This window comes from Myxocyprinus asiaticus, chromosome 3, assembly GCF_019703515.2.
Source record: "Myxocyprinus asiaticus isolate MX2 ecotype Aquarium Trade chromosome 3, UBuf_Myxa_2, whole genome shotgun sequence".
Lineage (NCBI taxonomy): Eukaryota > Metazoa > Chordata > Actinopteri > Cypriniformes > Catostomidae > Myxocyprinus > Myxocyprinus asiaticus.
The window spans coordinates 33,010,408-33,034,826 of NC_059346.1; the positions used below are offsets into that span (position 1 = coordinate 33,010,408).

The 24,419-nt window shown below is 38.8% G+C and overlaps 2 protein-coding genes across 3 annotated transcripts in view; one reads left to right on the forward strand and one right to left on the reverse strand.

The window, feature by feature from the left end:
• Positions 1–24,419, reverse strand: part of LOC127427940 (mucin-5AC-like) — a 184,695-nt gene that overhangs the window by 15,369 nt on the left and 144,907 nt on the right. The window lies entirely within an intron of this gene.
• LOC127427795 (spectrin beta chain, non-erythrocytic 1-like) overlaps positions 4,239–24,419 on the forward strand; it is a 123,532-nt gene continuing 103,351 nt past the window's right edge. For both annotated transcript variants that reach the window (XM_051675577.1, XM_051675587.1), the window contains exon 1: positions 4,239–4,620. The gene's annotated coding sequence lies outside the window, so the exon portion shown is untranslated. The remainder of the gene's footprint in view (positions 4,621–24,419) is intronic.

Sequence of the window (24,419 nt, forward strand, 5' to 3'; positions counted from 1 at the left end):
CCCTATCCAGAGTAAAATAATCTGAAATTAATCCATTTGTTTGTACCGCTGCTAAAGGGTGTCTATAAAGTAACTTAATCCAACCAATAAATGTACTCCCGAACCCATATATTTCCAAAATCTTAAAAAGATAATCCCATTCTACCATATCAAACGCCTTTTCGGCGTCAAGAGAGATGGCAGTGACCAAAGATTGTTCATTCGCTATTGACCACATGATATTGATGAAATGACTAATGTTATCAGAAGAGCTGTGGCCTCGAATAAACCCCACCTGATCTATATGTATAAGTGATGTCATAACTTTATTTAATCGGTTAGCCAGAATTTTGAACAAAATTTTTACATCTAACTGGATCGGGGAAATTCGGTGGTAACTTTTACACTTGTTTTGTCCTTTTTTAGAATCAGACTAATCTGGGCTTGCGTCATGGTTGGAGGAAGCTTTCCATTCTTTAATGATTCTGTATAAACTTCTAACAAAAGTGGAGCCTGTTCTGTAGCACAGGATCTAAAAAACTCAGAGGAAAAGCCTTCAGGCCCCGGAGCCTTGCCAGTAGGCAGATTTCACAGAGGGAATGGTAGAGAACCATTTTCTTTTAATTTCAGTCACATTTGGCATTTCATAACATCTCAAGTATTCTATAAACAAATCAATCTCCATTGTGATTGGATCAGTCAATGTTAGTCAATTTTACTTTCAACATTTTTCAGAACAAATCTATTCGCACCACTTAAGAAAAACAATGTTTTTTATGTGGGGCCTTTAGCCCCTGAAACAGGGGGGCTTTTTACCCCAAATACTATCCTTTCACTTGGACAGTTATTAAAAAGACTTTTGATTTAACCACCTTGAACAAAACTGAAAATGACAAATAAGACTTTCGTCTCAAATAAATGTGATCATTTCAGGGATTTTCATTAGCTACATAAATTTGCAACATTTTAAAAAATTATGAAATAGATCAAATTACCTCAAAATCAAACTTTAGACATAGCATGCGATGATCTCATGGATCAGGAATATTTTTGCAGTGTAAAGTGAAAAACAGGTGTTAAGGAAAATACTGTGGTAGTTTTTGTTGCTGTTTAGTGTTTTGGGAGAAAATTAAATCAAAAGTGCCTTTTATCCCAGGGGACCTTTAGCCTGTTGTACCCTACACCCACTGCCATATGGGGAATGGACAGACAGAAGGACATAGTTAGAAAGAGAAATACAGTGTGACGTAGATGGAGGGGCAGACATAAAACTGAGAGAGAGAGAGAGAGAGAGAGAGAGAGAGAGAGAGAGAGAGAGAGAGAGAGAGAGAGAGAGAGATAGAAAGAGAGAGAAAGAGAGAGAGAGAGAGAAAGAAAGAGAGAGAGATTGAATGTGCTGTAGTGAGCAGAAAGTAGTTCTATGTAAGCACAGCTTCAGCCAGTCTGTCCCAACTACAGCAGGCCCCATACACATAAACATACTACTGCCCACTCAGCTCTTTTCCTTTGTCTTCCACACTATTGTGCCCTCTTTCAAAAGAAGGGGGACCAGGTAGGGATGGTGACCATTGTAGGTGGGAGGCATGGAGTTGTGGAGGGAAATTGTTATTCAGATGATTCTTGCAGCAAAACAGGTCATCTATACATTACCCACTCTAGTACACTGACAAAATACAGACCAAACTACAGTATCTTGTTGCTCATTCCAGACAACTTTCAATAAAGAGAGAATTTACAAGATAATGATCAACAGATAAAACAGTCTAATGTATGTCAATGTATAGTGAATAATGTGTATGAGAAACAATGGTAAAGGATAAGGGCATGGAGATATTTAATTGTCATACTTTAAGCATGTGTTTGAATAACCTGCTGCTTTAATAATCTGCTGCTATGTAAATGTCATATGACAACGTCCATTATATGCTCCAATGGCAAGAACCTGTTTATGAGGGAGCATGCTAGACTACTGTTCAGTAATCTCCATCAGGAGATCCAAGGGCATCACTTTGTTAAAAAAAATGGTGGGGACAGGGGGGGGGGGGGGGAGTCACTTGAATATTGATTAGGTGCAGATAATATCGAAATTCATTTGATCACTTGATCCATACATCTAACACTGTCAGTACTGGGATTTTGTTAGTCAGTGGATAAATATGGATCAGCAAATTCTTTAGTTCAAAATGAATAACCAGGCTTTGCCTCCAGTACAAGGAGTTCCGAGTTCTAATCTGCCCTAATATATATTTTTTTAAATGTATTAAACGAAGATTGCACCTGAATGTCAGTGAATGTATATCATGAGCGGGGACACATATGTTTGCAATTTGCTTTGCGACTGGAATTGAGCACAAGGTGCGGTGCAATTATAGCGCGTGTCTAGATGCACAAAAGAACATCACCGCCTGCTGTCAATCGACGCCACTGGTAACAGCCGCCACAAACACTCATATAACAAACTCCAGTCCTGGATCGTCACTTATTATAACACAAAGGAAATGGAAACTCCTGCTCAAGAACTGGAGATGTTTCTTCTGCATTAGTCACTTAAGCCCAAAGTATACTTCGGTCAGACGTGAACACTGAGCGTCCATGTATAGGACGCGTGACGCAAATCTCGTCATTAACAGAGTGCGTTAGCACTGAATGTGCACAGCCTGATTTTTCTAACCATGCGTCTTTGAACGTGCAGAATGCACATGGATTTATTTGCACTAAATAGTGGATCCACAAGGTGGCAACATTTTGAGCCGTTGCTGTCACGAAGAAGTGTTAGTGGGGCTTGGGTAGCTCAGCGAGTATTAACGCTGACTACCACCCCTGGAGCTGCGAGTTCGAATCCAGGGTGTGCTGAGTGACTCCAGCCAGGTCTCCTAAGCAACCAAATTGGCCGGTTGCTATGGAGGGTAGAGTCACATGGGGTAACCTCCTCGTGGTCACGATTAAGTGGTTCTCGCTCTCAATGTGGCACGTGATAAGATGTGCGTGGATTGCGGAGAGTAGCATGAGCCTCCAAATGCTGAGAGTCGCTGCGGTGTCATGCACAGCAAGCCACGTGATAAGATGTGCAGATTTACTGTCTCAGAAGCGGAGGCAACTGAGACTTGTCCTCCGCCAACGGGATTGAGGTGAGAAACCATGCCACCACAAGGACCTACTAAGTAGTGGGAATTGGGCATTCCAAAAATTGGGGAGAAAAGGGGATAAAAATAAATAAATAATAAAAATAAATAATAATAAAATAAAAAGAAGATGTAATTGCCACTAAACAACAGGAGATGAAGGTAAAAACAACAACAGTGGATGTGCAAGTCAAGAGCGAGTGTGTGAGGAAGTCTGGAAATACGGGCATTTGCAACTCAAGTCTGAGGGAATATAAATACATTTTTATGGGTCTAAACTCCTGAAGAGAAAGTCCGGTGTCTCATGGCAGTAGTAGCGTGCTTGCGCCAACCCAACCTCCTGTGTATGTGTACACAGTTATATGGAGTATACTTTGACAGGCACGCGTACGTCCATACGTAGACGCTGAGCATTCGCGTCAAAACTGAAGTATACCCAGGGCTTTACCTGACGAAAGCTATTTCAAAAAGTGGTGGGGACAAAACTGGCAAAGGCAAAAAGTGGTAGGGACATGTCCCACCCGTCCCACCCATAAATGTCTTTGATATGAACATATGTTCTTTTCCCATAGTTTTGTAGTTTCATGTTAGAGCCTCTCTTTAAACTTAAAGGTGACTGCTCAGTTATAAGTCTTGCATCTACAAGACTCTCGTCATCAGATCTGCCATGCATTTAGAACTGACAAATTGCAAAAAACATGTCAAAATGCACTGTTTATGTTCTTGGTTTGGATAGACCACGCATCCAGTAGGCCAATGTGTAGGCATAGTATGTGTAACTGAGAAGACTGTTGATAAAAGCACTGAATTAACCATCTGTAAAAGCGGTATAATGGCTGTCTCATCCTGACTCATTTTCTATATCTGATTTGCTTCATGGTGGAAAATATCCATCTGCAGACAGGCTGTCTTCTCCGCTGCACATTGGGGCATTTGTTATATTTAAGCACCCATAGGCTTTGCAAACACTGCAATAAGGACAGCAAACTTAATTCACTCCATGTGGACCAATGTGGGCGCGAAATGCCTTAAAAATATCCACTCGCGCCTTTCGTGTGTTGGCGCTCGAGATGTATGTGTGCACGCGCGATGATGCGACTGTGCACGCTCGCGCTTGAGTAGAACCCCCAGCTCGATCATTCATTTTTTCGTCTGTTAGGCGGACTAAAGAAAGACACGAGGGACGGACGTTGTGCGACGAGAGACACGGAGGAGGTCGCGTGGACACCAATGTTCTATTCAAAAAGGCGAAGAAAACTGAAGTAACGGTTTGAAATTTGTTACCTGAGCTCACCGTCACGCGAGGGCTTTATGTTTCATAACCGCCCGCGCTGCTTGGGCAGGAAAACACACTTAAGGATGCGGATTTAACGGAATAGAACATAGCTATCGGGATTTTAAAACGAGAGAAAAAGAGAAACACCTATATGATCTGGGCGAAACCATTCCGCTTTGTCTTCGTCCAAGAGAAACGTTGAGAGGTCCGATTCGTTTGACTTGGAAAACAGCCACGCCATCGGTAAGTCTGCTCATCTCTAACGGATGATGATTTAAAGATTACGTTTTAGTCATCACGACTTAATAATGGCGACCAGCTACCACACATTGCGTGTGGATGTGAACACTGTGTGGTAATGTGTGGCACGTTTGTACAGTTAGCTCACATGGGTCTGGTGTGGATGACCATGTTGCTCGCCTTTTGTCTCGGCGTGTGTCCGTAAATCCACACCGCTCACATTCACCCCTGCCCAGACCATCATGTGAGCGTTTCACCCAAACATTCCGGTTCAACACACCAATGATGTGAGTAATATCTGTGCAAGGTGAGGGTATGTGGCTTTTTTAAATGCAATGCAATATATTGTGATTTTGCTCGCAACTTGTGTTTCATTCATGCCATCTGCTGTGTTATTTTGATTTGTCAGAGGCGCTGGACGGGAGGCAGATGCATGGCCCCACTAGCTGTTGCACCGTTTGAATGAAAGACTAGGAAAATCATAACGAGAATATTGTCAAATTCTCGTGTAAGGATTGGATTTACCAATCCTAATGTCCTTGGTTAATTGTACTTCTCAACAACCAGCTTTAACGTCAGTGTTTTGGACGGCTATCTTTGGCAGATTAGGGCGTTTAATGATTGAATCAACTAGGACATGGCAGTGTCTCCATTACATGCTGTATAAATGGAATGAAAGGTTGAGAACAGGATTTGATAACATTAACACAGCATGGATGGAGGGGGATTACAGTCACATCTGTGGTCAGTCTGGAGCTGGTGTTGTCGACCATCAGTGTCTATTGCACCTCTAATTCAGTGGGACAGGCCCTCATGTTGTCTGGATGGGGAGTTTGAGGCACTAATAGTTTCCCTGCTGTCTTGAGCCCTTTATCTGAGCACATTTTATTTATTTTCACTCACTCTACTAAACTTTCTGACAATTTTATGGTTACATGACAAAATATACCCACATTTTTAGTGCATTTATGGCAGTTGAATGTTATTAATTCCTCCAAACCAAACAAGTCCAGATTAAACAATGTTTACTGTGTGTGCTGTCTAAGCAGTTTTCATTTTAGGAGTTCTGTTGAAAAATGTTTGGGCAGACCTTACCAAGCTTCATATTAGTGATGCAGCGAGGTATCGGCCACCGATATTTATTGGCCAATTATTGACTAAATTATAACTGTTGGCATATCGGACATTAGCATGACAACACTATGGAAAAACTCTGAAAGTTTACATTCATTTTTTTAATGTAATAGGCTATATAGAAACACCTACCAAAATAAATGAAATCCAGAACAGTAGAACATGTCAAATATGCATAATATAATAATCATTTATTTTTTTTATCTTGAGTTTATCTTTAATTGTGGCTTTCTTAAAATGTCAGCCTGTCAACAGATCCAACCCATGTTCAATGGATATTATTTATTGTTAGAACAGTAAAATAGCTTTTGTACATCTGTACGTTTTTAAAAGCATAATCCCTAAGCAAAACTGTGATCTGGTTACTAGGCAGGTCTCCAGAAAATAAAAAATAAACGACTTGGGAGCCATTGGCTCCTAAACTGAAACATTAAGGAGCCAAATGGCTGTTTTTAGTAGCCAAATAACAGATTTTCTCAATTTAGATAGAAAGCCAAAGAAAAGGAAGTCAGCTGATAACCCTTTCATCGAAGGTTTAATAAACAGTATATATAGTTGAGAATATGTTTACATTCCCCTTTGTCTCAAATGTTCACACCCCTTTCATAATTTATACAAATATAAGAGATACATTTTTATTTTTTTATTTTATTTAGTACTGCTCTTCAGAATCTACATTACAGATATTTACATAAAGCATAGTATGCATATAGTAGTGTTGTTTTCTTGAGCATCAATGAATGTTTGCACATTGTGTAATAGTTGTGGTCAAGTCCCTCAATTGTCCTAAGTGTCAAAAGCTTGATTATATACTGTGTGTGTAGTGTGTGTGTGTGTGTGTGTGTGTGTATATATGTATATATATATATATATATATATATATATATATATATATATATATATATATATATATATATATATATAATTTTTTCTCCCCAATTTGGAATGCCCAATTCCCAATGCACACTAAGTCCTCGTGGTGGCGTAGTGACTCATCTCAATCCGGGTGATAGAGGACGAATCTCAGTTGCCTCTGCGTCTGAGACCGTCAATCCGCGCATCTTATCATATGGCTTGTTGAGCGCATTACCGCGGAGTGTGTGAAGGCCCACGCTATTCTCCGTGGCATCCACGCACAACTTGCCACGCGCCCCACCGAGAGCGAGAACCACACATTATAGCAACCACAAGGAGGTTACCCCATGTGACTCTACCCTCCCTAGCAATCAGGCCAATTTGGTTGCTTAGGAGACCTGGCTGGAGTCACTCAGCATGCCCAGGATTCGAACTCGTGACTCAAGGGGTGGTAGTCAGCATCAATACTCGCTGAGCTACCCAGGCCCCCATATACACTATATTGCCAAAAGTATTCGCTCATCTGCCTTTAGACGCATATGAATTTAAGTGACATCCCATTCTTAATCCATAGGGTTTAATATGACGTTGGCCCACCCTTTGCAGCTATAACAGCTTCAACTCTTCTGGGAAGGCTTTCCACAAGGTTTAGGAGTGTGTTTATGGGAATTTTTGACCATTCTTCCAGAAGCGCATTTGTGAGGTCAGACACTGATGTTGGACGAGAAGGCCTGGCTCGCAGTCTTCGCTCTAATTCATCCCAAAGGTGCTCTATCGGGTTGAGGTAGAGGACAATAGTGGCCTCACTGACAGCAACATATCGGGTTGAGGCACTGGTGCGCAGTCATGTTGGAACAGGAAGGGGCCATCCCCAAACTGTTCCCACATAGTTGGGAACATGGAATTGTCCAAAATCTCTTGGTATGCTGAAGCATTCAGAGTTCCTTTCACTGGAACTAAGGGGCCAAGCCCAGATCCTGAAAAACAACCCCACACCATAATCCCCCCTCCACCAAACTTCACAGTTGGCACAATGCAGTCAGACAAGTACCGTTCTCCTGGCAACCACCAAACCCAGACTCGTCCATCAGATTGCCAGATGGAGAAGCGTGATTTGTCACTTCAGAGAACGCGTCTCCACTGCTCTAGAGTCCAGTGGTGGCGTGCTTTACACCACTGCATCCGACGCTTTGCATTGCACTTGGTGATGTATGGCTTGGATGCAGCTGCTCGGCCATGGAAACCCATTCCATGAAGCGCTCTACGCACTGTTCTTGAGCTAATCTGAAGGCCACGTGAACTTTGGAGGTCTGTAGCGATTGACTCTGCAGAAAGTTGGCGACCTCTGCGCACTATGCGCCTCGGCATCCGCTGACCCCGCTCTGTCATTTTACGTGGCCTACCACTTCGTGGCTGAGTTGCTGTCATTCCCAATCGCTTCCAATTTGTTATAATACCACTGACAGTTGACTGGAATATTTAGTAGCGAGGAAATTTCACGACTGGACTTGTTGCATAGGTGGCATGCTATCACAGTACCACGCTGGAATTCACTGATCTCCTGAGAGCGGCCCATTCTTTCACAAATGTTTGTGGAAGCAGTCTGCATGCCTAAGTGCTTCATTTTATACACCTGTGGCCATGGATGTGATTGGAACACCTGAATTCAATTATTTGGATGGGTGAGCGAATACATTTGGCAATATAGTATATAATATATTGTTTTAAAATATTACCGGATGGCCCCAGACACAGAGACTACAAGAGTGCAAATTGAATGAAATCCCAGATGCAGTTTATTGTGCTACTTACCAGAAGAAAAAAAGTGGTACACAATACGGGACTTTTAATTATAAAGAAGCCCGAAATACACATGGGACTCTTATTTTGAAATGTCTGCACTCCCAGTTGTGAGCTCACTGATGGCTGATTTGCTGAGAAAGTGAATCTGATTCAAACTGCTAACCTGAGCTTCTGAGTGCAAACCCTCAGTTCTTTCCGGGTGATTCATGAAAAAGATCAGGTTCAAAAGAGTCATTTGTTCATGTTTGTTGGTTTGTTGTGTGCGGTGCAGCGAGATCGTCAGAAACAGAACGGGTGAAAAGTGGCGTGAGACACGCTGGTGCGCGTTCTAAAAATATATTCAGTAACTCACAAGATGATATCTGATGAAACCGCATATGAACGCACACAACCCAACTGTCGCCAGTGGTGACTAGATTTTAAATTATTGTCGCAATCAATTATTTTTGGTTGCATTCGCAATCTGGAGCCTTGCTAGGGCTGAGTACTGATACAGATTTTTTGATTCCGATTCACAACTCTCGATTCCAATTTCGATTCGATATAGATTTATATGGGTATATTTCAGTTGTAAATAGTTGAAACAGTTGAAAATATGGCTGCTGTGAAGTGTAAGATTTATTTTAATTAAAGTGCGCATGAAAGAACGCACGCTGGGAGATCCGTCAGTACAGGAGAAACTCGCATGCAAAAAGATTAAGAGCATTAACTGAGAGAAAATGTATTTAATATGTAAGCTAAATGAACGTTGTAACAGAAATGTACCCATATGAATGGATATCAAATCAAGGGCTTGTGATTCGGAATCAAATGGAATCAGGAAATCTGTATCAATACCCAGCCCTAATCTGGTGGGTGGATGAACAAAGGATCAATGCATGGATGGATTCATATAACTGACAGATGGGCAGACGGATCTGCTCAAATTTACTGATGAATCATTGGCTGGAAGGATGTGTTTGCTGGGTTGATAAATGGATGAAGAGATAAATGGATGGATTCATCAGTATTGGGTGAGATGAGAGGAATGTGACCATGGCCCCCCAGAGTGCTGACGATCTAAATCCCCACATACTCTCATCTCTGTATGTTGCTGTCAGTGAGGCCACTATTGTCCTAATGCACAGGCTGATGTGATTTTTATGAGCCAAGTCATCATTACCACTGCCGGTGCTTTTGTTTCCACTAACGCCCCTGCATTCCTGCCCATTGCCACACTATCATGTGGGACCAGGGCACAAGCAGCAGAGAGCAAAGTTGGGCATGGTGATGTGATCTTTATCGAGGTCAGAGTTAGTTTGACTACGAAGCTTCAGATCGGCTGGAGTCTCAGCCAGTGCTCAATAGCCCAGAATCAGTTCCAGAATCTCAGCCATTTGTAGAACTTGAATTGGGTTTACTACCTTAGTAGTGGAAAATTCATGGAAATCATGAAATGTAAAAAAATTTTAAAGGTTCAAGATCTGTATGTTTGTTTATTATTTCCAAAATCATACTAGGTACCTTCTCGCAGAGCAGGGTGAAGGTGTGGCTTTTATATAATGTAAAATCATCTGGAAAGCTGCCCACAAGTCTTTTAGTAGCTCAGTTTGCTTGGAGGAAATGACATTAAGTGATGCATGCTACATGATTTGATGTCTGTGTCAGGGATATTTGAGTCTTGTACCTAGAAGGGTTGGTTAAAAGGTTTCTTCGTAATTAAGAGCATTAGCTGAGAGAGAATTTATTTAATATTTCATACATTTGAACATGTGTTTTGATACTCCTTTTACACAGAAATGGATAATTAATCCAATTAAAATTATGGTATGTCCTAGTGTGCTTATTAAACCGCAAATGGATGTGATTTAAAGAAATATACAGTCTGCATCGCAGCAAACTGAATGTTTGAAGCTGCTCATGTGCTGAAAACACAGACTGACAAAGCATCACATTTTATGAGCATCATGTGCAAGGGTTGCTCTGATACCAAAATATTAGTAGACTGATTCACAAGGCAGAAAAAAAACCTGTATACGGAGCATCAGAGAGATGGAGATGAATCATGATGGTCCATCTGTGACAATCCAAGTAGGCGATCCAGGCCGTTTAAACTGTCAGGAGATTGAGGGTCGCGCTGGATCCACACAAGCGTGTGAGTGCAACTTCAAAGCTGTGTCCGAAACCAGGAAAATGCTGCCTCCAGAGGCTGTATAAAGAGGTACTATGAAAATAAGGTGCTATTCAAACTGAGTCCAGTTTCCTTAAGAGTTCCATTCATTCGAAACAGTTGTCAGTTAAGCCATTAACTGATTAGGCAGCAAGGTAGCAAGTCAGCTGCCTACATTTTCGGATGCAGCCCAAGGTAAAAGCGCTTAACGTGTGCTATGAGTAAATGTCTTATTCACTATGCACTGTATGTACAATTGGTTTTATTATATATTTTTTGAGTAAATGCGATTGCTAACGTGGACATGCCATCCACTGTTGCTGGACTACTGTGTGTACTGTTATTTCCTTCTTCCTAATATATTAACAATTTCTTCATGTGCAAATAAATTACTAAAATTTGATGACTAAACAGAAATCTGAAGAAACTGCTATCTACCATTTAAAATACAATATATTTTTTTTTTTAGTTTTGTGTGAAATTGAGTAAATATAGTTCTAAATAAAGTTTTTATTTTAATTTTATAATTTTATGTTTGTTATTTACTATATTAAATTGTGTGATATCGGCATTGCATCGGCCTATCGGCCACTCTGCTCTCTGGATATCGGCATCGGCCATTAAAAAAACCCATATCGGTTGACCACTCCTAAATAGAACCCTTTTTAAGGGTTCTATCAAAAGAACCCCAGGTGGAAAGGTTCTATACAGAACCTTTTAGGGGTTCCGAAAAAGCAACCGTAACATTTTGTTTTTGTTTAGGTTTTTATAATGTTTTTGTTTTATTACCAGAAGAACGTTTAATGGATATGCAAATTGATTACTTGCTATATTATATCACTAAGAAAGTGAAATAACCCATATAAAAGACATTTAAGTATCATTAAGTAAAGCATTTTTAATAGTTTGTAGGGGTGTGATGATACACTTGGCTCACGAGACGATACACGATACTGGGTTCACGAGAAGGAGAACACTATATACACTACCGGTCAAAAGTTTTGAAACAGTTACTCATTCTTTATTATAATTTTTTTTTCACATTTTAGAATAATAGTAAAATCATCAAAACTATGGAATAACATTAATGGAACTATGGGAATTATGTTGTGACTAAACAAAATCCAAAATAAATCAAAACTGTGTTATATTTTAGCATCTTCAAAGTAGTCACCCTTTGCCTAGAATTTTCAGAAATGTACTCTTGACATTTTCTCAACCAACTTCTTGAGGTATCACCCTGGGATGCTTTTTAAACAGTATTGAAGGAGTTCCCATCTATGTTGGGCACTTATTGGCTGCTTTTCTTTATTATTTGGTCCAAGTCATCGATTTCAAAAACTCTCTTTTTTTTTTAAATTTAGTTTTATAATGAAATTTAATATGTTGGCACAATTATATTTTTGTCTACAAAACTAATTTCAAATATTTAAGCATACACCTTCCGATCAAATTATTTTTAAGATCATGGGAAACATTTGTCAAGTGTTTCAAAACTTTTGACCGGTAGTGTATATGACTGGAAAAATAGTCTTTTATTTGACTGAAAGTCACAAAATGCAAAACAATGCAGATGCATTTTGAAATGTTTTAACTAATCATCTTGTAATGAATGTCACTTCAGTTCTACTATCTGAGTATGAATTATCATATGCAGTAAAAGACAGAACAATATGTAAGCACTGTAAAAGGTTTTGCCACAAACTCAACTGACTGGCTTCTCTCCTGTATGATTTCACATGAGTCTCTTCAGACCTGGTTGATTTTAGTTGAGAGCTGCAGTGGTTCTGTAGGTGTCTTTGCATAGTGCTGGTATTAGCCGCGGTGTACGGCACTATTATCTTACAGTGCTTACATATTGGCTCTGTCTCGTTTGGAAGGCTGCGTCCTCCGAAGGTCATATTTGTCGGCCGCATATGGATTTTTATATAAAAAAAAAAAGAATAAATGGCCAATAAATGCAACCTCCAGAGGACGCAGCCTTCCAAACGAGACACAGCCTTTGTTCGTGTCTTGTCTGTCACTCTGTCGCCGTTTATTGTTTCCACCAGGTACCTAAAATGCTTCCACACAAACGATTTAAAAGTGGCGGGGGCATCTTCTATGCTAATTTCACCCTCACACTCTGTCATGCTGATATCGTGAGACAGCTTTTTACCTCAATGAGAAATATCGTCATGTTTTAATTAGAACCCGACCGATATGGGATTTTTGAGACTGATACCGATTTTAAAGAGGGAAAATTCACCGATTACCGATATGGTGGCCGATATATTTAATTTTTGTGCTGGAATGAAAACACACCTTTTCTATGTGGATTTTTCAACGATTATGCACCGATATGACTATGCAAAGGTACTCAGAAGACTGATTTCTTAAATATTTTTTATCAGAGTATTTGACATTATTATTATACATTGTCAACAAATTCTAGAAATGAACACTGAGAAAATAAAGAATAAATAAAAATACAATAAATAGCTAAATAAACATCAGTACTGTTTAGTATCAGTCAAATGCTGACCATTAAATAAAGTATAAATAAAAATAAAATAAATAGCTAAATAAACATCAGTATTACTGTTTAGTATCAGTTAAATGCTGACTCTTTTAATACTGCTGAGTCAAGATAAACCGATAAGCAGTGGTGTTACACTGTATTCTGATATACAAGTTCAGGGGAAACTTTCAACAGTGGAAAACCAGACTTTTAAATATTACATTTTATAAATGCAATGACTGGAATTGTTCGGTTGAAGGGGGTACCAAACTGTGAATCCTGAACAAAACAGTTTGGTGAATACATGTTTACTCATTAGCTCCCACTCAGCTGACAACAATAGCCTAGTTTCCATCCACTTTTTTGTTATGGACAAAATGAAAATGTGTAAAAAAAAATTTCCGGAATTTGCCGTCTTCTGCCTGTTTCCATTCAAATGGCCTTTTATCAATAAAAATGGTGTGCGTGATGACGTCATGCCTAAAAAAAACACTTTGTCGCATAAGTTTTGGTTTATCGCAAAAGAAATCTGCCCTTAAGCCGTTTCCATACAGAAATGTGTGTTTATCGCTAATTCGCCTCCCAGATGTCCCTAATTGTTTTCCTACCAGTTTTGGTAAAATGGGGAGAGTATTGAGACAATTCATTGAAATTAACCAGCTAACTGTCATTTTAATTTCACAAATGAATGCAATCAGAAGACGAGGAATTGCAATCAAAAGGGAGCAGTCTCCCTTCTGATAGGACTGTAATATTGACTCTGACCCCAGCTTAGCTGGGATATGTGGAAAAATAAAGAATTTCACTATATATGTGCAAAACGTATAATGTGTGATAAATAAATAAAATTAATTATTATTAATTATATTATTATTATTATAAATTAATTATTAATTATTATAATTATAATTATTGGTCCTGATGTTGCGCCTATCGCAGGTTGCCACCAGTTCTGACCTGAAAGCGAATCGTCATGACCCTGTTCAATCTGGCAACCTGCACCAAGTAGTGGGGAAAATTTCGGTCTTAGAATAAGGACCATCCATCGACGTGTATATGCTGTGTGCACAGCTATTAAAGAAAAATTGATGCGGTGTAATATCAGGGTTTACATGATACATTCCTGATATTCAATAGGCTACTATGAACAATCATCTAATCTAAAGCATTGCCATCTCAACTGCATTATGTCCTGTATATTTGTCCCACAACTTTTAACGACCAACTGAACTTGATTATCATCTAAAATTAATTTTAGCGTCATAATGCAATTTACATTTTGTGAAGAAGCTCAGCAAATGCGATCTGAGGTAAAGAGGGTTAGATTTAAAATATTTAAAAGTTTTAAAAGGTTCAAAAGCTTGTTTTCTGAAAGTGAACTCCGCATTGGACAAATAGTTCTGATAGTTTCTAGTCTTGGAGTGTAGAAAATGTAATTCAGCCAACTTTATTCGTCTACAGAACAGGGTACGGCTAATTTAAGTTTGTATAAAGAAAAGGCATATATAGGTCTAAAAAAAAAAAAAAAATTTGTTAATTTTTTTTATTTTTTTATTTAATGCGTTTTTTGTTTGGTAATTTATTTAATTTAATACAGGGAATTTTGCCAGCATTTTTTCAAAAGTAAGCTAAACAATAATTTAATATAATTGGGCTATATGTTAGTGTTCCAAAAAAGCACACTGAAGCTTTTCTTCTAGTATTGTGTATTTATTTTTAATTTAAAACCTCTTTGTGCACAGAAATTATAGGTTTTTTGTATTGTGGGCTAATTCCGTGACTGCCATCTATTATTTTGAATGGTGTGTAAAAGCAACTTTAATAAATAAACGGATGTCTACCGCAATTAAATTAATCGCAAAGAGTGGCCATTCATTTGTTCTCCGTGCCCTTGTCAGTGTGCATGTCTTGATATGAGATACTTGTGTTGGCACTCCTGGAAGTGTCATGTTTGCAGTGATCGGATCTTTATGCTGTTAAGATCAATCCATAATCACGTACAATAAATTGGCTTTCAAGGATCCTGTACCTTGTCGTCATGATTAACACAGGCTAACGATTGGGGTAAATTGGGGTAAGTTTATGCGCTAGAGTTAAATGGAAAAATATTATGTCGACATGAAATTTGAAAGATTAGATGAAATTTTAGCAATAATTTGCGTTTCCATCAGCTTTATTTTGATGCGCTAAAACTTTTTTCGTAAAAAATCCTTTGATGGAAACGTAGTTACTGAAAGTAGCTACGTGATTAGCTAGTTAGCTATAAGCTCGTTGTCACGGAGAGTAAAAGATGGACATTGCAGAAAAGTAAAATAAACATTGTGTCTCACCAACTATGTAACAACATAGCATGAAATCATCACTCATCAGACACAATCCACCACCGCACTGTTGTCTGCTGAGCTGCAAATAGATGCTCTGATGTTTACCTTTCAATCTGCTACATTACAGACTGCACTGACAAACTATAGATGGCTAACAGCAAACAGACATGAGTGACATGGTTGTCAGGGACAAGGTTAATGTTATATTAGTTATTTTGAAAAGGGAAAATGATGGGGTCATTGTTTAAGTTTCCAGTATGTATTTCAAAAACTAATTAACTTACAGAGACACCGCTTAACTCCGCCCTGTCTGCAGAGCCACCGTCAGCTCAGAGTCAGCTCTGTAAACAATGGAGTCGGAGCGCACTCTGCTGGACAAACTACGCTATGACACCAATTCTAAAGCATTATTTTCTGCATTATATGTTCTGAAAAAGTTTTCATATCGGCGCATATCGGTAAATATACACTGATACTGATATATCGGTGAAAGGTTAATATCGGCTGATAATATCGACCGGCCGATATATCGGTATAACGGGGTGTAACTTCTCCGATTAATTTGATAGGCTTTGCAATGGCGAAATGGGGCAAAAACGTCCTGTACAATACAAAACCAGGGATGGGCTCTCTCAGGTGGAAGCGACCAGTGAGACAAATGTCTGAGACTGAATGCATAATAATAAAACAAAATCTTGGGTAGGCCTAGCCAACTTTGTCAGTTGGCCTATGTAACTTATTGAAATGTAATCTAGGTACTTACCATTCCAAATGAAGGACTTTGCTATGCAATCAAATTGCTTGAAATAAGAGAGGGGGACATCTACAGGGAGAGATTGTAGCAGGTAGTTAAATTTTGGAATACAATTCATTTTAATAACATTAACCTTCCAATCACATATAAATGTAATGAAACCCACCTGCCCACATCGTTTGAAAACCTTTTTATTAAGGGGTCAAAATTAACTCTAATTAAATCACACAAATTTGCTGGGAATAAAATGCCCAAATACTTAATGCCCTATTGGGGCCACTGGAAGGCGCCCGGCTGAAAAGCCATTACTGGGCAGTATGCTGTCAGAGCCAAAGCTTCGGATTTAGACCAATTGACTCTATATCCTAAGAACTTAGAAAAGGAATGAATAATTCTGTGGAGGCAAGGCATAGATCTAGAAGGGTCGGAGACGAATAATAAAATATAATCTGCGTTAAGCAGAAGCTTATGTGCCACACCTCCCACCATCACCCCTGGAAAATCATCTTCCCTTCTTATCGCGGCTGCTAATGGTTCCAGGGCAAGACAGAACAAAAATGGGGAAAGAGGGCAACCCTGCAGGATACCCCTATCCAGAGTAAAATAATCTGAAATTAATCCATTTGTTTGTACCACCGTGTCTATAAAGTAACTTAATCCATCCAATAAACGTACTCCCAAACCCGTACATTTCCAAAATCTTAAAGATAATCCCATTCAACCATATCAAATGCCTTTTCTGCATCAAGTGACATGGTAGCGACCAGAGTCTGATCATTCGCCACTGACCACATGATATTGATGAAATGCCTAATGTTATCAGAAGAGCTACAGCCCTGAATAAATCCCACCTGATCTGTATGTATAAGAGATGTCATAACTTAATCGATTAGCCAAAATTTTTGACAATATTTTAATGTCTAGCTGGATCAGGGAAATTGGACGGTAACTCTTACACTCGCTTGGATCTTTGGCCGTTTTATGAATCGGACTGATCCGGGCTTGCATCATGGTTGGCGGAAGCTTTCCATTCTTTAATGATTCCATATAAACTTCTAACAAAATTGGAGCCAATTCTGTAGCATAAGATCTAAACATCTCAGCGGCAGAGCCATCTGGCCCCGGAGACTTGCCTGTAGGCAAGGCCTTAATTACCTCGCCAAGCTCCTCCAAGTTTATCTCAGAATCAAGAGATTTTTTTTTTTTTTGTTCAGTTGTCAGTTTAGGGAGTTCTGATGGTTCCACAAAGTTGATCATATCTTCATCAGTAGATGAAGACGTGGAACTGTAGAGATCAAGATAGAATTCTTTAAAAGCATTATTAATATCAATGGCTGAGGTAAACATTTCACCACCAGCAGATTTCACTGAGGGAATGGTAGAAAAAGACACTCTCTGCTTTATATATCTAGCCAAAAGCTTCCCTGCTTTGTTCCCTGACTCAAAGTATGACTGTCTTGCCCTGAATAGCCAAAACTCCACCTTCCGCAACAAAATAGTGTTATATCTGTATTTCAATCGGGTCAATTCTCTGAGGCCATCAGACGACATTCGGCGCTTCAGCTCTGCCTCGGCACTTTTAATATTCCCTTCCAACTCCACGAATTCTCATGCTTTGGATTTTTTGATGAATGAGACATACCCCTAAGAACCGCCTTAAGTGCCTCCCAAGCCACGCCCACAGAGGATACTGAGGACCAGTTTGTCTTCATATAAACAGCGTTAGGTGTGGAAATATTAGCCAAAATCAACATTTGCCCATGAATTTCTGCTAAAACAATAATGACTAATTTATCATAATTTATACTCTGTTTGAGACATTTTAAGTGTAGGTGTTTACTTATCAACGTAATGACTCCCCTGCTTTTACTTGAGCCAGCACTAAAGAAAACATACCCACCCCATATCTACCCCAGCTTCCTGCGGGTAAAGATGCGTTTCTTGAAGAAACACTATCATATTTCTTTCGTATAAGTAAAGAAACAACCTTCCTCCTTTGGGTTGGGGCACCCCATAAATTCACATTCCACGTGGAGAGAGACAATCCATTCATGTTAACATTTGACATTTTGACATAATTAAATAGATTGTGTGTAAAAACAAAATTATAAAGACCACATTCAAACATTAGTGCAACAATCAAACCCTGAACTTCCCCCAGAACAAAACAAACAGAAAAAAGAAAAACATGGGCATTAACCCCCCGCACGACAGCGCCAACCAGCGTCCATCCCTCTAAACTCAAATAGTCCATGTACGCCTACGAGAGCCCCTGCGACAACTTTGCCGTAGGAATGCTCAAGTCCGGTAATTCTATACAAATTTTGTGAGACAGAATTACATAACAGTAGAAAATCTATAAAACGAACTCCAGCAAATAGGCAGAATAAAGACAAAGAACGTGTAGATTCATCCACATAACTGTCCCGAAGGTGTGTTCCTCCACAAAGCAAGCTTCAGCCACTAGAGGAAACAGCAAAAAAAATAAAAATAAAAAACATTGTTTCCTCGGGCAGTCAAACAAATGTTCAGTAAGCCGGCTGTTACATGAGTGCAGCAGATGACCTAATCCCTCCAATGTCCTGCAAAAAATACTCCACAAAACAAACTCCAGCCAACAGGAGGCATACGCACAAAGAACGTGCAGATTCATTCACAACACTGTCCCGAAGGAGTGTTACTATACAAACTCCAGCCGCTAGGCGGAACCGGCATAAAAAGAAACAAAAAAGGCACCCAGTTTCCTCGAACAGTCAAGTGAACGTTCAGTGAGTCAGGCCCACTCGGCTGCAATGCGAGCACCATACAAAGACTTATTCCATTGAAGTTATGAAGGACAATGCTTGTTGGGGACATGTAAATACTTGTGGCCATCCTTAGTATCTATTCTCAACCTGGCTGGGAACATCAGTGCAAAAGCGACCCTCCGTCGATGCAAGAGTTTCTTGAAGGAGTGTTACTACACAAAACAAACTCCAGCCGCTAGGTGGAACCAGCACAAAAAGAAACAAAAAAGGTGCCCATTTTCCTCGGACGGTCAAGTGAATGTTTAGTGAGTCAGGCCCACTTGGCTGCAACATGAGAATCACACAATGACTTACTCATTCTATTGACTTTATGAAGGACAATGCTTGTTGGGGACAAGTAAATACTTTGCGGCCTCCTTAGCATCTATTCTCAATTTGGCTGGGAACATCAGTGCAAAAGCCACCTTCCGTTGATGTAAGAGTTTCTTGCATTCCTTGAATCGATCACGTTTCTCTCTTGTCGAATTCGCAAAGTCTGGGAACAAGAAAATGCTGTGGTTTTTCCAAGAAAGCCTTCCTTTACTCCTCGCCTCAAGTAACACGATCTTTATTGGATGATCTCAGAAGTTTGAATCGAGGCCTGTTTCCCTCAGTGGATTGCCGAGCCAGAACCCTGTGAGCTCGCTTGATTTCCAGCTTATGGCCTGTTATGTCGAGCAGACTCGGAAAAAGCCCATCCAGAAATTCCACCATATTCTGACCCTCTGCTCGCTCAGGAATTCCAAAAATTCAGACATTGTTTCGCCGGTTACGATTCTCAAGGTCTTCCAGCTTTTCCCAAATGCATTCCAAGTCCGCCTTGGTCGCTAGCAGGTTAGCAGCTAATTCCCTCTCCTATGACTCCAGATAATCGATCTGTTTCTCAACATCCGACACTCTTGTAACCATCTCAGTGAATTTCGTCTCCATGGGAGTGATCGATCGACGAATTACAGCAAGATCCTCCAAGGCAGCAATGACCTTCGTCAGCATTACTGACATGTTTGACAGTTGACGCTGAATCTCTTTCACTGCACCGTCCAAATTGAGTCCCTGGTCCGAGGCCTGTTGCTCAGGGGCTTCAGCTTGAGCACATAAGTATCTTTTAATGTCTCCAGAGCCCGAGGATTTTGAATTCTTTGACATATTGTCTTCATAGAACAGTTATGGAATAGGGTGTATCGAATCTCACTGGTTTATGACACAAAAAGTATTAAAACTAGCAAAGTGCGCAGAGCTCGCCATTCACACGTACGAACCTCACTTTGCACCATGCGACCAGGGCTGTTCATGACCACCCCATAAGTGTGCCAAACATCATAATTGTCCTATGTGCGGTTCTATGGGCTGCCATATACTCCCATTGGGGAGGAATAATAATAATGCTAATGAAAAAAATAAGTGCCACTGCACCTTAGATGCTTGGCCCCTAAATAAATAAAAACAAATGACCTATGAAAAGCTGTTAAACAATTTTAGCATTGGGGCAGATACAGAATCATTTTGTTTTACTGGTCTGACAAACTGAGTGAGATCTTTTGGATACAACAAATTAAAGAAAACTTCACTTCAGCCATCTCCATGTCAACAGTTTGATGCTAAATCTGCACTCTCTGATGTGAAAGATCAGGTTGAGGATGTATGTGCTGATCCCTGTAAGTGAAACATTTAATAGACCTACTGTTAGTATGCAGAGTAATTAAAAACAAAGAAATTGGTATCTCTCTAAATTACATAACTTTCTTAACTTACATGAATAAGTGTTGTGTTCTATCTGTATGAAGATGATCAAACTAGTAATGCTGCACTCAAGAACCACTGCAAACAGAAATTAACCATTATTTAGTATCATTAAAACCTTGATGCAATACAAAATGAGAAATAATAGAACATTTGTACCATTTGACATTGTTTGTCATTGTTTTTAAGTCAAATGTCCCCTTTGACTTCCACTCGTCATGGCTCTGAAAATGTTGATATCCAGAACTCCAGAAGTGCTCTGAGTTAGGTGAAGGCCTTTGCTAAAATGTTAAATTAATATGGTATCTTCAATAAAAACAAAATACATAATTATAATTTTTTTGTAGGCTACATGACAAACAATCTACAAACACCAAATACTCACAAGTTGAGAAATTGAAACATTTCCTTAATTTCCTGTCTTTGATTTTGGACATTTAACATTTTCACTCTCTTGAATAGAGTTTGATTAATCTCTTTGTATCAGTGCAGTTGGCTTAATTCAATGCTGTGGTGTGGTCCTTGAAACTTAAGTTTTTCCCATATATTCTAGATGCAAAGAAAATTAAATTATAACAATCTGGTATCAGAACTACTAGTCCAAACACAAGAGATTTTAGTGATTCAAGTTTGAATTGACCAACCTCCTGGTGGAAAATATTGCAGGCCTGGACGAAACCGTTTTGCCGACATTTATTCTTTGTGTCTGCTGAACAAAATGTGTAAGTCATAAATGACAAGATTTAGGCCAAAATAACATAAAATGAATAAAAATACAAAGTTATATTTCTTACATACCAGGGTAACGTTGCCCTCAGTCTTTCAGCTCAAACGACTTTCCGTGACCGTTAAAATTTGAATGCTAATGTGTTTCGATCACTCGCACGAGTTAAGCGTCTGCATGCGTGCAGCTTAAATGCACCTTTGCGCTATGTAGATAGGAGGGGGGAAAAGCGCTACATGCTCAAGTTGTTTGCTGTTTATGATAAACACAGTTTTTTGCATCTTTTTTGGATCATGAGTCAAGAATAGACTAAACCATTGACTGTATATTAATACTAAGATAAACCTGTCATCTATAAGAGAAAGGACATTGGATCTGATCATCTGCCATTTATCCTTTTCTAATCAAACCCAAAGCTGTAGAAGTACATTGTAAAAGTTTTTATTTTTCTGCAGTATGAAATGCAAATGCAAAAGTAGTGTAGTGTTCAAAAATATTTATAAACAATACTTTCAATAATGTAATTGATGCATACACATGCATACATACATTAAGCAATTGTCAACCCAAAGTACTCTTTTGTGCAAAAAGGTTTCTTTTTTTTTTTTTCTGTAAATCTTTAGGCCCTTTCCCACCTACAGTCCTGTACTTATCCTTTAGTAACTTTCTAGATGAGAACTCGTACGAGGAACGAAACACCCGAGGAGACTTTTCCCCTGTTGCATTCGCATTCACATAGTTACCACCGTAGTGACATAATCTAGTATCGACCATTTTTCTTCTGACAAGGTTGGAACGAGTGATTCAATAAAAACAACACCGAAATCAACAACACCAACGGAGGACTCCGGGATCGGAGCTACACTTTTGTTAGGGCTGTTTTACACAAGCTTTGGCTGCACCTGAAAACATAGGCAGCTGCCTAATCAGTTTATGGTTTAAACGACAGCGTTTTTGGGTGAATGGAACTCTTAAAGAAACTGGTCACTGAACAGTTTAAAAAGCACCTTATTTCATCCTACCTCCTTATAGCCCCCTGAAGGAAGCATTTTCTTTGACGCAGTCTTTGTCTTCATGTTACAGTTCAAACTGGGTGCAAGAGCTGTTCGTGCTGCAGCCAGAGTGAGAGATGAGATCAGACTACCACGCAGCACGTGCTGAATTTAGTGGGCAACATGTTGAAAGTACTATAAACCTATTTATCAACACAGTCTTCTACAATAAAGGCTTTTATGACTCAACATAAATTACTGTACTTATGTAAACTAGATTTCATGATGGTTTAGTGTATAATAGAGTTGAATTACCCACTCTTGATAAACATCTGATTATTTATATAATTCCAGGAAAAGTTTGATGTAGTAATCCAGAAATCACTTTATTTTCTGTATATTTACAGTACAAACAGTACAGATACGATGAACACTCAGTGTGTCTCCCGATGAAGTTACACACACACACACACACACACACACACACACACACACACGTGAAATGGGTGAACCTCTTTGTATACTTTGTTGGTTATATTTTATTTCTGTTAAGGGAATTGTAAAATTTGTTAGAGTTAGGTGTCTAACCCTAAGCTAGGAGGACTGATAGATAAGTAGCACCAGATAGAAAAGATCACGTTAACAGCTCTACATTTATGTATCATGAGTACAGGGTTAATGCTCCTACAATAATATTGTTAATTTGGTAATAATAATAATAATAATAATAATAAAAAAATATTGAATGACACTTACCAGCGGTTAAAAGCATGGTAAATGCTTTTATTGCTGTGTTTTTACTACACATAACAGCATGGTCTTACAGTAACTGTGGTAAAAGCATGATAAATTCTGTTTGATTGCTGTGTATTTACCACACATAACAGCGTGGTCCTACAGTTACTGTGGTAAAAGCATGGTAAATGTTGTGATTTAGGGTTACAACTAACGATTATTTTGATAATCGATTACGCTAACAATTATTATAATGATTATTCGGCGATTATTGCAGTGATTAATCATTAGCTCTTAACCGACTATTCAGCTTGTGCCCCGACTTAAAAGGTTGTATTAAACGTGCTTACTAACAATAAAGAGGACTAAATCATCTTTTAAAAATACCTCTAAATGACATTCACTGAATTAAAGGGAAATTAATTCAGTAAAGAAATTCACTGCAAAAAATCCTATTATCAAGTGTTTTTGTCTTGTTTTCCATTTATAATGGTCTAATCCATAAAACAAGATACATTTACTTGAGAAGCTATATATAAGATATTTAGACTTGCTTTAAGAGAATGTATCTTGAATATAAGTGTATTTTGTATATAAGTGTATTTTTTTCAATTGGTTATAATTCTGCGAGTGCAGTAAAGACAAAATACACTTATATTCAAGATCTATTCTCTAAAAGCAAGTCTTAGGTGACTACATATTTTTTTTAAAGGATTTTTTGATATTTTAAAATATTTGTATTTTTAATATTATAATCAACATTCTCAGATGACAATTTTTTCTTCTGCAGTATAACTGCTTAAATTAATGTATGTTGTTTTAAAGGAGTTTTAGATATTTATATCTGTAAACAAGCCAAAACAAAAACAAATCAAAAACGTATTTTGTTTCAGTGTATAATGGGGCGAAGACTATCCTCTCTCACCTTTGTTCACTTCAATTCATCTTTAACTCACAATAAAACAAACTCTCTCTTATTAATAAAGCTGCATATTGCCAATTTTCTACACAGTGACATATGATTCAAGAAGTCGTGAGCCATCACGTTATAATCTAGCTGCATTAAGCGTGCGCGCTCTTGGGATGAGCATCCCCGTGACAGAGTTTGTCTCAGCTGGATGCAGTTTCAATCTATCCCCTTAGGATATTCACGAACTCATAGAAGATGTGCTGACTGCACAGAGGAATGCTAGTTTCGGAGTTTGTAGTTATTTACATGATCTGCTTCTGTATTATTTGAACTTTAATAAAGCTATAACGCATTAAATATAACTAAAAATAAACATTTTAGAGGTAACGCCGGGTT